This window comes from Mobula birostris, chromosome 13 (assembly GCF_030028105.1).
Source record: "Mobula birostris isolate sMobBir1 chromosome 13, sMobBir1.hap1, whole genome shotgun sequence".
Classification (NCBI taxonomy): domain Eukaryota; kingdom Metazoa; phylum Chordata; class Chondrichthyes; order Myliobatiformes; family Myliobatidae; genus Mobula; species Mobula birostris.
In genome coordinates this window covers 93,279,707-93,295,008 of record NC_092382.1, presented here as the reverse complement: position 1 = coordinate 93,295,008, position 15,302 = coordinate 93,279,707, and the positions used below count along the sequence as shown (strand labels likewise).

Sequence of the window (15,302 nt, the reverse complement as noted above, 5' to 3'; positions counted from 1 at the left end):
TGAATCCATGGAACCACAGCCCAACTCCTGGGAAACTCCAGGAAGCTGGAACTCCTCCACTGGACTCCACGAGGATGCAGGGCCGGAGTGTGGTCTGGGTAACCGTGGGAAGTCCACTCAGGGAGTCTGAGTTCTGTGTTCATATCTGAAGGGATCTGGGTCATCAGTCTGACCCTCTCTGAAATGAACCAAGCCCCACTGATGTAAACTCTGACCCTACCGTTTAACCAGCCTGAGGTCTCCCCGGAACAACGACCCTGTGGAACAACCGTCTCGGGAATCTTCCATCCTACGGAACTGAAACAACATTCAGAGAGTCAGTCCCTGATCTGAGGGAGTTTATTCACTCAGAGAGACTCTACCCTGAGAATGTGGGATCTCCCCTCTCCCTGTATTTACTCCCCATCTCAGTGTAGTCACTGATGATCCCGGTCTCCCTGCATTTCCCATTCACACACCCCTTGTTCCCCTGTTTACATTCCCATCTGTGTCCAGTTTCTCAGTGATTATCTCCTCACTTTACCTGTTAAATCTGTACCATCCCACTTCAAGATTTCCATCACCCATCCATCGTCCACCGGTACACTCAGTGTTGGAACAATCCGTGCTCCTCCAGGGCTGATCCAGGACGGTGTGGTTTACACACGGATCACCGAGTGTGGAGTCTGTGACTCAGGGACAGAACAATGTTCAGTGTTAATGTACAACTCACATTCCCTATCCTCTTTCTCTGCCATCCACAACTCCAATCTGCACTTCATAGTCATACTTTATTGATCCCGGGGGAAATTGGTTTTCGTTACAGTTGCACCATAAATAATTAATAGTAATATGCAAATTATGCCAGGAAATAAGTCCAGGACCAGCCTATTGGCTCAGGGTGTCTGACCCTCCAAGGGAGGAGTTGTAAAGTTTGATGGCCACAGGCAGGAATGACTTCCGATGACGCTCTGTGTTGCATCTCGGTGGAATGAGTCTCTGGCTAAATGTACTCTTGTGCCCACCCAGTACATTATGTAGTGGATGGGAGATATTGTCCAAGGTGGCATGCAACTTGGACAGCATCCTCTTTTCAGACACCACCGTGAGAGAGTCAGCAACCCCTGGGCATCATTAATATTGTTTTATACATCGAAGGGACGTGAGTTTCAGAGGCTGAGCTCGTGTTTAACTGCCCCTCCAGAGATGATCTTCAGAAGATGGTGATGGTGGTGAGCTGACATCTTGAACTGCTGCAGTCCATGATGTGTGGGGATACAACAATGATGTTCGGCAGTTTCAGTGATTTGACCCAGTGACACTGAAGGAACAGCAATGTATTTCCAAGTCAGGGCAGTGTGTGGCTTACAGGAAAAACCTTCAGTAACTTCCCCACACCAAATATGGCTCCTTCTCAGCATCCATCCTTCCCTTCAGTCCCCTCTCTTCATCCTGCACTCCAGACCTTTCTCCCAACCCACCTCTGGCCTGTCTCCACTGTCCCTTCCCCTGTCGCCTCCTCCCCACTCTTCCTCCTCTTTCTTCTCCCACTTCCCTCCTTCCGAGATGTTCCTGAATCTTTTCTCTGCTATCTCTCCATTCTCCTTCACTCTTTCCCCCCACCCCTGTACAAGTCACGAGGTCTCCATGTGTGATAGGGCAGACTGTGGAGGTGTTTCTGGTCCCCTCATTATAGGAAGGATGTGGAAACTTTAGAGAGTGCGTGGAGGAGATTTCACAGGATGGGCCTGGATTAATGTGCCTGGATTATCCAATGAGTTTGGGCTTTTCTCTTTGGAGTGAAGGAGGATGAGAGGTGTCTTGATGGAGGTGTACAATATGGTAAGAGGCATAGATCGCGTAGACAGCTAGAGACTTTTCTCCAGTTGGGAAATGGCTAATACCAGGTGTAATTTTAAGGTAATTGGAGGAAAGTATGTCAGAGGTAATTCCTTTACACAGAGAGTGGTGGGTGCATGAAATGCCCTTCCTGGGGTGGTGGCAGAGTCAGACATATTAGATTTTCACTCTTTCTCCCACACCCCCCCACCACCACCAATATTCCAGTCACTGGGGAACAGTGACCTACCTGTACAGTACACAGTGTGATCCCAAAGTGTCGGCCACAGCCGATATACAAAGTAACCAGAGCAGTTTTTCACCCTGATCTCCTGTTTCTTGTCACAGGGCTTTTTATTGCTGGTGAAGCAGATGGTCCTGGTCACCTCCCCCTCTCCCACGTTGGGATGGGGACCTGGAATGAGATTTATAAACACTGTAAAATGTACCCGGTCCCACAGTACAGCGGGGAATGTGAAGCAAGACCCACTGTAAATCAGTGGTTCACAACCCATGGTCTCAGTCAGTGGTGATCTGCAGCCTTCACACTCCCCACCCCACCCTCCCTCCATGTGGCAGCACCTGGTCCCTGAGACCAGCTCCTGTAGGGGAGGTCCTGAGAGTCTCAGGGCTTTAATCTGGTTGCAAAAATGCCTCCCATTGTGTGACTGACAGCAGGTGAAGCCCCACCCCTGATGTTCCCAACCTCGGGTTCAGATGCAAAGCCCAGACACGGCCACTGTAAAAATTTCACCAACATTCAGAAAATTCACCAGCTCTGAATCCACGGATCCACAGACCAACTCCTGGGAATCTCCAGGAAGCTGGAACTCCTCCACTGGACTCCACGAGGATCCAGGGCCGGAGTGTGGTCTGGGTAACTGTGGGAAGTCCTCTCAGGGAGTCTGAGTTCTGCGTACTGAAGGGATCTGGGTCATCAGTCTGACCATCTCCGAAAATAACCGAGCCCCACCTATGTAAACTCTGACCCTACCGTCCATCCAGCCTGGGTTCTTCTTGGAGCAGCGATACTGTGGAACGACCGTCTCGGGAATCTTCCATCCTCCAGAACTGAAACAATAATCAGAGAGTCAGTCCCTGATCTGAGGGAGTTTATTCACTCAGGAACACATGTGAAACTGCACTCACTCTGTCCGTCCCCTGTCTCTGCTCAATAACCCCAATCCTGAGCATCGTCAAGATGGCGCTAAATGGCAACTCCTTTGCTTGCATCTTCGGAAACAACTCTAATTCTACCTTTGATATCTCTTTTTTCCCTTTTCAAGGTTCTTTTGAAGACCCTGACCTAGAGTTACACTCTGACTTCGGTTATTTGCAGGAATGGGACCCACTCTGAGAGCCTCACAACCGGCCACTTTTTGATACCGCAAAGACATGGCCTGGAAGGGAATGCGCCTTCAGGGTTCTGGATTTGTGTGGCTCTGGGGACGTGCTGGTTCTTGGCTGGTGCCCCTGACTGAAGCATTGCGGGAGAACACGGAACATTGACAGCAGTGGGTCAGCTGCCGGGGTTTGTGCGTACTGAGAGCCAACACTCTGGGCTTAGAGCTCGAAAAAAGCAACACAACAGACTTTTAACATCATAAATCAGCAACTTCTTTGTTACGTCTCCCCTCTCGATGTGAAATGGGGACACCTCTTTTTCCCTTACTAGGGAGAGAGAGAGCCTGTGGTATGTTGAATTACCAGGTGAACGAGTAGTCTTTGGGGTACTGCAAGATTGTGTCTTTACTAATGCTTTGCTACACGCTTGAGTGCTCGGTGGAGGGCGCTGATGTTTTTTTGCTGGTGGGGGGGTTGTTGTCTTGCTGCTTCTTGTGTGTGGGAGGGGGAGCTGGGGGTGCCTTGGGAATTTAACTGTCATTCATTCATTGAGCTACTCCTCTGTTTTCGTGGATGTTTGTGAAGAATAAGAATTTCAGAATGTATATTGTATACATTTCTCTGACATTAAATGTACTCTTCTGAAACCGATCCTGGGAATTCCCTCTCCGTTGTACCTCCCCCTTGTCTCTACCCCGAGAATGTGGGATCTCCCCTCTCCCTGTATTTACTCCCCATCTCAGTGTAGTCACTGATGATCCCGGTCTCCCTGCATTTCCCATTCACACATCCCTTGTTCCCCTCTTTACATTTCCCTTCTGTGTCCAGTTTCTCAGTGATTATCTCCTCACTTTACCTGTTAAACCTGTACCATCCCACTTCAAGATTTCGATCATCCATCAGCTCTCTACCGGTACCCTCAGTGTTGGAACAATCCGTGCTCCTCCAGGGCTGATCCAGGACGGTGTGGGTTACACACGGATCACCGAGTGTGGAGTCTGTGACTGAGGGACAGAACGATGTTCAGTGTTAATGTACAGCTCATGTTCCCCATCCTCTCTCTCTGCCAACCACAACCCCCATCTAATGGCGGGGAGTGCTTTTCCTGTGATGGACTGCGCTGTATCCACTACTGTTCTGATCTTGGGCATTGGTGTTTCCATGCCAGGCCGTGATGGAACCAGTCAGAAATACTGTCCACTGTGCATCTACAGAAGTTGGTCAGAGTTTTAGGTGACAGACTGAATCTGTGCAAACTTCTCAGAAAGTAGAGGAGCTGCCATGCCTTCTTTGTAATGACACTTACATACTGGTCCCAGGACAGATCCTCTTATCGTACAAGATGTCTGTTCAAGACTCTGATGACAGTGGGGGTGGAAGTTGTCCTTAAGCCCGGTGGGATGTGCTTTCAGACGTTTGTATCTACTGCCCGATGGGAGGGGGAGATGAGGGAATGTCCGGGATGGGGTCCTTGAATATCCTGGCTGCTTTACTGAGGCAGCAAGAAGGGTAAACAGAGCCTGTCTCTACTTCTCCTTATCACAGTAATTCTAATATTCTAATAGTTTGTGTTTTAATAATCAAATAATAATCAGTTTATAATAATAAATTATAACAAGACACAAATTTCTATAGATGTACTGTGGAGAGCATTGTAACTGGTTGAAACACTGTCTGATATGGAAATAGGAAAGCACAAGATTGAAAGAAGCTGCTGAGGGTTGTAAACAAACCAGCTCCATCATGGTCACTGGCCTCCCACCATTGAGGACATCTTGACAAGGCCTGGGCTCCTGATGTCCTTCAAAAACCACATTTCTGGACCTCGAATGTGCAGCTGAGGACTGAACTTTAACTCGCCCATATCCACATTCCTGAACTATAATTAGACCCCTAACATCCCATTCTGTCTTCAAAACCGTCACTATGAACTCATAAAACAGCTAAATCTGAGTCACACTTTTGACGGAGAGCGCAACAGGGTGCCATCTTGACCATCTATTGTACAACACTCCCCAGACACCATCTTGACCATCTATTGTACAACACTCCCCAGACACCACCTTGACCATCTATTGTACAACACTCCCCAGACACCATCTTGACCATCTATTGTACAACACTCCCCAGAAACCATCTTGACCATCTATTGTACAACACTCCCCAGACACCATCTTGACCATCTATCGTACAACACTCCCCAGATACCATCTTGACCATCTTTTGTCCAACACTCCCCAGACACCATCTTGACCATCTATTGCACAACACTCTCCAGACACCATCTTGACCATCTATTGTACAACACTCCCCAGACACCATCTTGACCATCTATTGTACAACACTCCCCAGACACCATCTTGACCATCTATTGTACAACACTCCCCAGACACCACCTTGACCATCTATTGTCCAACACTCCCCAGACACCATCTTGACCATCTTTTGTCCAACACTCCCCAGACACCATCTTGACCATCTATTGCACAACACTCCCCAGACACCATCTTGACCATCTATTGTACAGCACTCCCCAGACACCATCTTGACCATCTTTTGTACAACACACACCATGCACTGATACAAGAGGAGAGTGGACCATTGAAGAAAGTGGAGGTGGAGAGGCATTGATGATGCAAAGATCATTGCTAGAGGCTCAACTATCTCCTCTCTCGCTTCCCACAGTAGCCTAGGGTACATCCCGTCTGGTCCCAGTGAATTCACCAACTTGATGCTTTCCAAAACCTCCAACACATCCTCTTTCTTAATATCTACATGCTCAAGCTTTTCAGTCCGCTGCAAGTCACCCCTACAATTGCCAAGATCCTTTTCCGTAGTGAATACTGAAGCAATGTATTCATTAAGTACCTCTGCTATTTCCTCCAGTTCCAAACACACTTTTCCACTGTCACACTTGTTTGGTCCTATTCTCTCACATCTTATCCTCTTGCTCTTCACATACTTGTAGAATGCATTGGGGTTTTCCTTAATCCTGTCCACTAAGGCCTTCTCATGACCCTTTCTGGCTCTCCCAATTTCATTCTTAAGCTCCTTCCTGGTAGCCTTATAATCTTCTAGATTCCTATCATTTGAAGATTTTTGAACCTCTCGTAAGCTCTTCTTTTCTTCTAAACTAGATTTACAACAGCCTTTGTACACCACGGTTCCTGTACCCCACCATCCTTTCCATGCCTCATTCGAACGTACCCACGCAGAACCCCACACAAATACTGTATCCCCTGAACATTTACCACATTTCTTCCATACGTTTCCCTGAGAACATTTCCAATTTATGCTTTCAATTCCTGCCTGATAGCCTCATATTTTCCCTTAGCCAATTAAACATTTCCCTAACTTATCTGTTCCTATCCCTCTCCAATGCATTTGATAAAGGAGGTAGAATTGTGATTATCTCCAAACTTTTCTCCCACTGAGAGACCTGACACCTGACCAGGTTCATTTCCCAATGCCAGATCAAGTACAGCCTCTCCTCTTGCAGGCTGATCTATATATTGTGTCAAGAAACCTTCCTGAACAGACCTAACAAACTCCACCCTATCTAAACATCTCTCTCTAGGGAGATGCCAATCAATATTTGGGAAATTAAAATCTCCCACCATAACAACACTGTTATTATTACTCCTTTCCAGAATCTCTCTCCTTATCTGCCCCTCAAAGTCCCTGTTACTATTGGGTGGTCTATAAAAAATACCCAGTAGAGTTATTGACCCTTTCCTATTCCTAACTTCCACCCACAGAGACTCCGTAGACAACCCCTCCATGACTTCCTCCTTTTCTGCAGCCGTGACACCATCTCTGATCACCAGTGCCACGCCCCCACCTCTTTTGCCTCCTGCCCTATCCTTTCTGAAACATCTAAAGCCTGGCACTTGAAGTAGCCATTCCTGTACCTGCACCATCCGAGTCTCTGTAATGGCCACAATATCGTAGCTCCAAGTGCTGATCCACGCTCTAAGCTCATGCGCTTTATTCATAATATTCCTCGCATTAAAATAGACACATCTCAAACCATCGGTCTGAGCACGTCCCTTCTCTATCATCTGCCTCTCCTCCTTTTGCACTGGCTCCAAGCTTACACTATTTGTGAGCCAACCGCCCCTTCCTCCATCTCTTCAGTTTGGTTCCCATCTCCCAGCAATTCTAGTTTAAGCTCTCCCCAATAGCCATAGCAAACCTTCCCGCCAGGATCTTGGTCTGCCTCGGATTCAACTGCAACCCATCCTTTTTGTACAGGTCACACTTGCCCCAAAAGAGGTCCCAATGATCTGGATATCTGAATCCCTGCCCCCTGCCCCAATCCCTCAGCCACATATTTATCCTCTACCTCATTCTATTCCTATACTCACTGTCATGTGACACAGGCAGTAAAAAGAGATTACTACCTTTGAGGACCAGCTTCTCAACTTCTTTCCTAACTTCCTGTAGTCTGTTTTCATCTTGACCATCTATTGTACAACACTCCCCACACACCATCTTGACCATGTATTGTACAACACACCCCACACACCATCTTGACCATGTATTATACAACACACCCCACACACCATCTTGACCATCTATTGTACAACACACCCCACACACCATCTTGACCATCTATTGTCCAACATTCCCCACACACCATCTTGACCATGTATTGTACAACACTCCCCAGACACCATCTTGACCAGTGAGGAAATGGTCGGAGGAGGCTTATGAGGCGCTCTAGGGTTGTTTTGAGGTGACAGACTGGCAGGCACTCTGTGAGCCACATGGAGGGGATATTGATGGGCTCACAGAGTGCATCACTGATTACATCAACTTCTGTGTGGACTGCAATGTTCCGACAAGAACTGTCCTTTGTTACTCAAATAACAAGCCATGGGTGACAAAGGACATTAAGGACATCCTGAACACTAAAAAGAGGGCATTAAGAGATGGAAATAGGGAGGAGCTGAGGGCAATACAGAGGGACCTGAAGCCAGGATCCAGGAGGCTAAAGACAGGTACAGGAGGAAGCTTGAGTGGAAACTCCAGCAGAACAACATGAGAGAGGTCTGGAGGGGGATGAGGACCATCACTGGGTTCCAGCAAACTAGCAACAGAGGAGCTGAGAGCAGTGTGGACAGGGCCAACGAATTTAACCTGTTCTTTAACAGATTTGACATTGTGACCCCTGCCCATCCCCCACATGAGCCATCTGTTGTCGGTCCCCAATCAATACATATTCCACTCCCCCCTCCTACCCCTCCTCACAGTCCCCCACCCTGCTCTCATGACTATACCCCTCCTCCACACGAAACCACCACGATGGGCTTCATGGCTGAACAGGTGAGAAGACAGCTGAAACGTCTCAACCCAAGCAAGGCTGCAGGACCGGATGGTGTCAGTACCAGGATGCTCAAAGCCTGTGCCCCTCAGCTATGTGGAGTACTTCGCCATGTATTCAACCTGAGCCTGAGGCTCCGGAGGGTTCCTGTACTGTGGAAGATGTCCTGCCTTGTCCCTGTGCCGAAGACGCCATGCCCCAGAGGCGTCAATGACTACAGACTGGTGGCATTGACCTCCCACATCATGAAGACCCTGGAGAGACTTGTTCTGGAGCTGCTCCAGCCTATGGTCAGGCCACACTCAGATCCCCTCCAGTTCGCCTACCAGCCCCAACTAGGAGGTCAGGATGCCATCGTCTACCTGCTGAACCATGTCTACGCCCACCTGGACAAGCCAACGAGCACTGTGAGGGTCATGTTTTTTGACTTCTCCAGTGCATTGAACACCATCCGCCCTGCTCTGCTGGGGGAGAAGCTGACAGCGATGCAGGTGGATGTTTCCCTGGTATCATGGATTCTTGATTACCTGACTGGCAGACCACAGTACGTATGCTTGCAACACTGTGTGTGCGACAGAGTGATCAGCAGCACTGGGGCTCCACAGGGGACTGTCTTGTCTCCCTTTCTCTTCACCATTTACACCTCAGACTTCAACTACTGCACAGAGTCTTGCCATCTTCAGAAGTTTTCGGATGACTCTGCCATAGTTGGATGCATCAGCAAGGGAGATGAGGTTGAGTACAGGGCTACGGTAGGAAACTTTGGTACATGGTGTGAGCAGAATTATCTGCAGCTTAATATGAAAAAGACAAAGGAGCTGGTGGTAGACCTGAGGAGAGCTAAGGTACCGGTGACCCCTGCTTCCATCCAGGGAGTCAGTGTGGACATGGTGGAGGATTACAAATACCTGGGGATACGAATTGACAATAAACTGGACTGGTCAAAGAACACTGAGGCTGTCTACAAGAAGGGTCAGAGCCATCTCTGTTTCCTGAGGAGACTGAGGTCCTTTAACATCTGCCGGACAATGCTGAGGATATTCTAAGAGTCTGTGGTGGCCAGTGCTATCATGTTTGCTGTTGTGTGCTGGAGCTGCAGGCTGAGGGTAGCAGACACCAACAGAATCAACAAACTTATTCGTAAGGCCAATGATGTTGTAGGGATGGAACTGGACTCTCTCACAGTGGTGTCTGAAAAGAGGATGCTGTCTAAGTTGCATGCCATCTTGGTCAATGTCCCCCATCCACTACATAATGTACTGGGTGGGCACAGGAGTACATTCAGCCAGAGACTCATTCCTCCGAGATGCAGCACAGAGCGTCATAGGAAGTCATTCCTGCCTGTGGCCATCGAACTTTACAACTCCTCCCTTGGACGGTCAGACACACTGTGCCTATAGGCTGGTCCTGGACTTATTTCCTGGCATAATTTACATATTACTATTTAACTATTTATGGTTTTATTACTATTTATTATTTATGGTGCAGCTGTAACGAAAACCAATTTCCCCCTGGGATCAATAAAGTATGACTATGACTATGTATTGTACAACACTCCCCAGACACCATCTTGACCATGTATTATACAACACTCCCCTGCACCATCTTGACCATCTATTGCACAACACTCCCCAGACACCATCTTGAACCATCTATTGCACAACACTCCCCAGACACCATCTTGACCATCTATTGTACAACACTCCCCAGACACCATCTTGAACCATCGATTGTACAACACTCCCTGGGCACCATTTGAATTGGTCAGTGGATGTAAATAATGTGGAATGGGTTGGGAGGTGACAGATGGAGAGAAGGTGTCAATATTACTGAAGATCTGTTCTGGGCCCCACACTTTGACGCAATTATGAAGAAGGCATGCTGGCAGCTGTATCTCATTCAGAATTTGAGGAGAATTGATATGTTACCAAAGACTCCAGCAGATTTCTACAGATGTACCTTGGAGAGGATTCTGACTGGTTGCATCACCGTCTGGTGTGGAGGGGAACACTGTACAGGATCGGAAAAAGCTGCAGAGAGTTGTAAACTCAGCCAGCTCCATCCCCACAATCGAGGACACTTCAAAAGTAGATGCATCCAAGTTTAAAGTTCAGAATAAATTAATTTTCATAGTACTTGTATATTACTGTAACAAAGAAGTAAAAATCTATTGATGCTGGAAATCCAAAGCAACACACTCAAAAATGGAACTCAGCAGGTCAGACGGCATCTACGGAAAAGAGTAAATACCCTAAATGCCAGTGTATAAGCCAAGAATTTGGCCCTAAATTTTGGTCCAAAGATTGGGGGGTTGGCTTATACAGAGGGTGCCAACTTTGGAAAAAACAAATTCACGGAAGACAGGTCATATTCATTGGCTGTTTTTGGGTCAAATACAAAAGAAAATAGAAACACTTATGAAATCTACACAAAAGATCTACAAAACACATTCTATTTCTCAATTTACTTGTACATACTGTTGTCATCAAATGTTCAGAGCTTGAAACCCTCACACTCTTCATTATCTGACTCTCCGAAAATCACGTCCCATTCTTCTTTGAATGCTTTCTTTAAACTCACATCTAATGGCTGGAGCACGGACGTCAAACCACCGGGGATGACTGCAATGTCCGTATTTTCAGTTTCCAATGCTGCTTTTGTCTCACCTGACAAGTGCGCTTTGAACATGTCCCAGACAAGTAGCGACTTTTCCTTCCTGAAAACTTCCAGACGACGACGCCACACCTCTTTAACCCGCTTCGTCCATCCAGCCGTATTCTTGAACGTAAACAACAACACCCCATGGGAATTTTTCTTTCTTTGGGAATGTTTTCCTCTTAAAAATCACCATTGGTGGTAGTTTGGTCCCATCAGCCATACACGTTAACATGACAGTAAAATGTTGCTTCTCGTGTCCAGTTATTTTGACAAGGACTGTTTTCTCCCCCTTCTGATTGACAGTGTGGTTGCCAGCAAAATCAAAGAACATTGGTGTCTCGTCCATGTTATCAATCAGTGAGAGCAGGTGAGAATGTGCCTTTTGATGCTTGATTACAAATGATTGGAAGGCCGTAATCTTATTCTCCAGGTCGGTCTGCAATTTTTTTGTCTCAACACAAGATCACGTCTATTCATAAATTGGGTGCACCAAGTTCGCGTAGCTTTGAAACTTTCGCTGACCTCACGGTGTTTTTCAGCCCATTTCAATGCTTGAACTCGAATCACTTCTCTGGTAACAACGTATCCAGACGATCACTGGTGATTCACCCACTCTAAAACTTTTTCTTCCAGTTCTGACCACTGGCATGTTTTCCCACAGTTTGCACATTTCGTCTTTGGCATTTCCCTCAGCGCATCCTCTGCCTTTCTCCACTCTCTCACTTGTTTCTTGTTTACACTAAACTTCTTAGCAGCTGCAGAATTATTCATTCCTTTAGCAAAATCAACAACCTTGAAGCCAGCATCATATTGCATTCGTTTTAATCTTTTGTACATGGTGGTCGCAAACTCAATACTGAGTACTCGTACTGATCCCGCCACCCAGTGTTATGTTTTAACGAGGTTACAATGAGCGCTAAATGGCTTCACGGGGGTTACATTTCAGAGGATTCTTTGCCATTGGGAACCTAATCCAAAACTTCGCTCCCTGATTTATTTACAAAGAATTCGCTTATAATGCTCTACAATGTGTAGGCCTATTTTCTTAGCAGGTACTGGTTCACAAAATTTCCAGGTTCCAGGTCTGACAAAGCTGAATACTGGCATGTGAGATCTTGTGATCTTTTCTGGTTAAATCAAAAACTTCTACAAAAAGGGTCGGCTTATACAAAGGCACCATGAAAAAGTCATTATTTTAACCTTGAAAATGGGAGGGCGGGTGGTCAGCTTATACACTGGAATTTACGGATGATTCGGGCCGAAACCCTTCTTCAGAACAGAGAGGGAAGGGAGGAGTTGCCTGAACTGAAAGGTGGGGGGGGGTGAAGGGAGAGAAGCTAACTGGAAGGTGATAGGTGAAGCCAGGTGGCTGGGAAAGGTCAAGGGCTGGAGAGGAAAGAATCTGATCGGAGAGGAGAGAGGACAATAGGAAAGGGAATGAGGATGGGACCCAGGGGAAAGTAATAGGTGCAAATAAGTAAAAGGTCAAATTGGGGAATAGCGGAAGATGTGGAGGAAAATTTTGTTTCCCGGAAGGAGAAATCGATATTCATACCATCAGGTTGGATGCTACCTAGAAGGAATATAACGTGTCGCTTCTCGACTCTAAGGGGCACAAGACGAGGCTACAGATCAACAACATTGGAAAGGGATTGGGAATTAAAACGTTTGGCCATCGGGAAATCCCGTTTATGGCGGATGGTGTGGAGGTGCTCGAGAAGCTGTCCCCCAGTTTACGATGAGCCTCTCCAATGTAGAGGAGGCCACATTGGGAATAATAGACACCCCCGGCAGATTCGGTGAAGTGTTGCCTCACCCGGAAGGAGTGTTTGGGGCCCTCAGTGGAGGTGAGGGAGGAGGTGAATGGGCAGGTGCAGATTCAGCTCTTGGCCTTCCCACCCAACTAGCTTCACCTCTTACCTTTCAGTTAGCCTCTTTCCACTCCACCAAACTTTCTGTTCTGGTATCTTCCCCCTGCCATCTCAGTCCTGAACAGGGGTTTAGGCCACATTATCAACTAACTACTCATTTCCATAGACACTGCCTGATTTGCTAAGATTACCCAGCAGAGAGTGAGTGAGTGAGTGTGAGTGTGAGTGTGAGTGTGAGTGTGTGTGTGTGTGTGTGTGTGTGTGTTGCTTTATTTTATTATGCAATTCCCTGAGATTCAGCTTCTTCCCAGCATTCACAGTGGAACAAAGAAATACAACAGAATCAATGAAAAACTACACACAAACAAAGACTGACAAGCAACAAATGTGCGATAGAAACCAACAAAGGCAGTATCCATCAGTCAGGACCCCCACCACCTAGGACATGCCCTCTTCTCATTACCACCATCAGAGAGGAGGTTCAGGAACCTGAAGACACACACTCAACATTTCAGCAACAGCTTCTTCCCCTCCGCCATCAGATTTCTGAACGGACAGTGAACACATGAACATTAGCTCACTATTTTTTCGCTCTTTCTACACTACATATTTATTTTCTATATATTTGTTATTGTAACTTGTGTATTGCACTGTACTGCTGCTGCAAAACAACAAAATTCGTGATGTTTGTCAGTGATAATGAACCTGATTCTGATTCTGTGTTCTAGTACATGGAACATAGAACAGTACAGCACAGAAACAGGCCCTTCGGCCCACAATGTTGTGCTGAATCAGATAAAAAACAAATCAGAAACACCTAAACACTAATCCCTTGAGATGTTCCCACAACCAACGATCTCACTTTAAGGACTTTATCTTGTTAACTCATGTTCTCATTATTTATTGCTATCTATTTATATTTGCATTTACATAGTTTGTTGCCTTCTGCAATCTACTTGATCTTTCATTGATCCTGTTATAGTTACTATTCTATAGATTTGCTGCAAATGCCCGCAGGACAATGAATCTCAGGGTTGTATGTGGTGATATATGTACTCTGATAATAAAATTTACTTTGATTTTACTTTGAGCTTTTCCCTCCTATCTACACAATGTTCACATCCCTTCATCTTCCTCACATCAAAGTCCCTATCAAAGCCTCTCTTAAAAGCCTCTAATGTATTTGCATCTACCACCAGACCAGGCAGCACATTCAGGCATCCACCACTCTCTGAGGGAAAAAAAAACTTACTCCTCACATCCCTCTTGAACCTACCCCCTCTCACCTTCAATGCCTGCACACTGGTATATGACATTTCAACCCTGGGAAAGAGATACTCTCTGTCCACTCTGTCTCTGCCTCTCAGATGTTATAAACCTCTATCTGATCTCCCCACAGCCTCCGATGCTCCAGAGAAAACAACCCAAGTTCAGCCAGCCTCTCATGATAGCACATGCCCTCTATACCAGACAACATCCTGGTAAACCTCTTCTGCACCCTCTCCAAAGCCTCAACATCCTTCCTATAGTGGGGTGACGACACTGTCTGCAATACCCCAGACGTGGCTTAACCAGAGTTACACAAATTTGCAATACAACCTCTTGACTTTTGAACTCAATGCCTTGACTAACAACATCAGCATTCCATAAGCCTTCTGAACCATCTTATTGAACTCTAAGTCACTTGCAAGGAGCTCTGAACTTGGATCCAAGTTCCCTCTGCTCAGCAACACTGTTAAGGACCTTGACCTCAACATGCCAAACTTTCATTAGTAACTTTCCTGTGACCTATTGTGTTCTTTTTCATTAATTGTAGTGAAGAGATATGTGGCTCTTGTTCCTCGACACAAAAAATCTACTGTCACTGATTAAATGGACTTCCAAATTCAACCATATACACATATCCTGCCAAACAACACAACCTTCCTCCGGACCAAGGTGCACAACACAGTACATATAACTCACAACAACACATCAAGTAATATTACCACAAAAAAATTATCAAATTATAAAACATATTCCGGAAGATTGACATTTAGCATAAGGTGCATTTCAAAGTTCAGAGTAAATTTATTATCAAAGTACAGATATGTCACCATATACAACCCTGAGATTCAGTTTCTTGTGGGCATACTCAATAAATCTATAGAATAATAACCACAACAGAATCAATGAAAGACCAACCAGTTAGGCCATTCAACCAGAGTGCAGAAGACAACAAACTGTGCAAATACAAAAAGAAGAAATAATAATGATAAATAAATAAGCAATAAATATCAAGATCA

General features: G+C 46.1%; 1 long non-coding RNA gene across 1 annotated transcript; it reads right to left on the bottom strand.

Annotated features, from left to right (window-relative positions):
• Positions 1–2,082: 2,082 nt before the first annotated feature.
• LOC140207750 (uncharacterized) lies at positions 2,083–4,127 on the bottom strand. The gene is made up of 3 exons (XR_011888642.1): positions 4,019–4,127; positions 2,813–2,889; positions 2,083–2,233 (listed from the first exon to the last, which is right to left on the bottom strand). It is a non-coding gene; the product is annotated as an uncharacterized lncRNA (long non-coding RNA).
• Between the last annotated feature and the right edge of the window lie 11,175 nt (positions 4,128–15,302).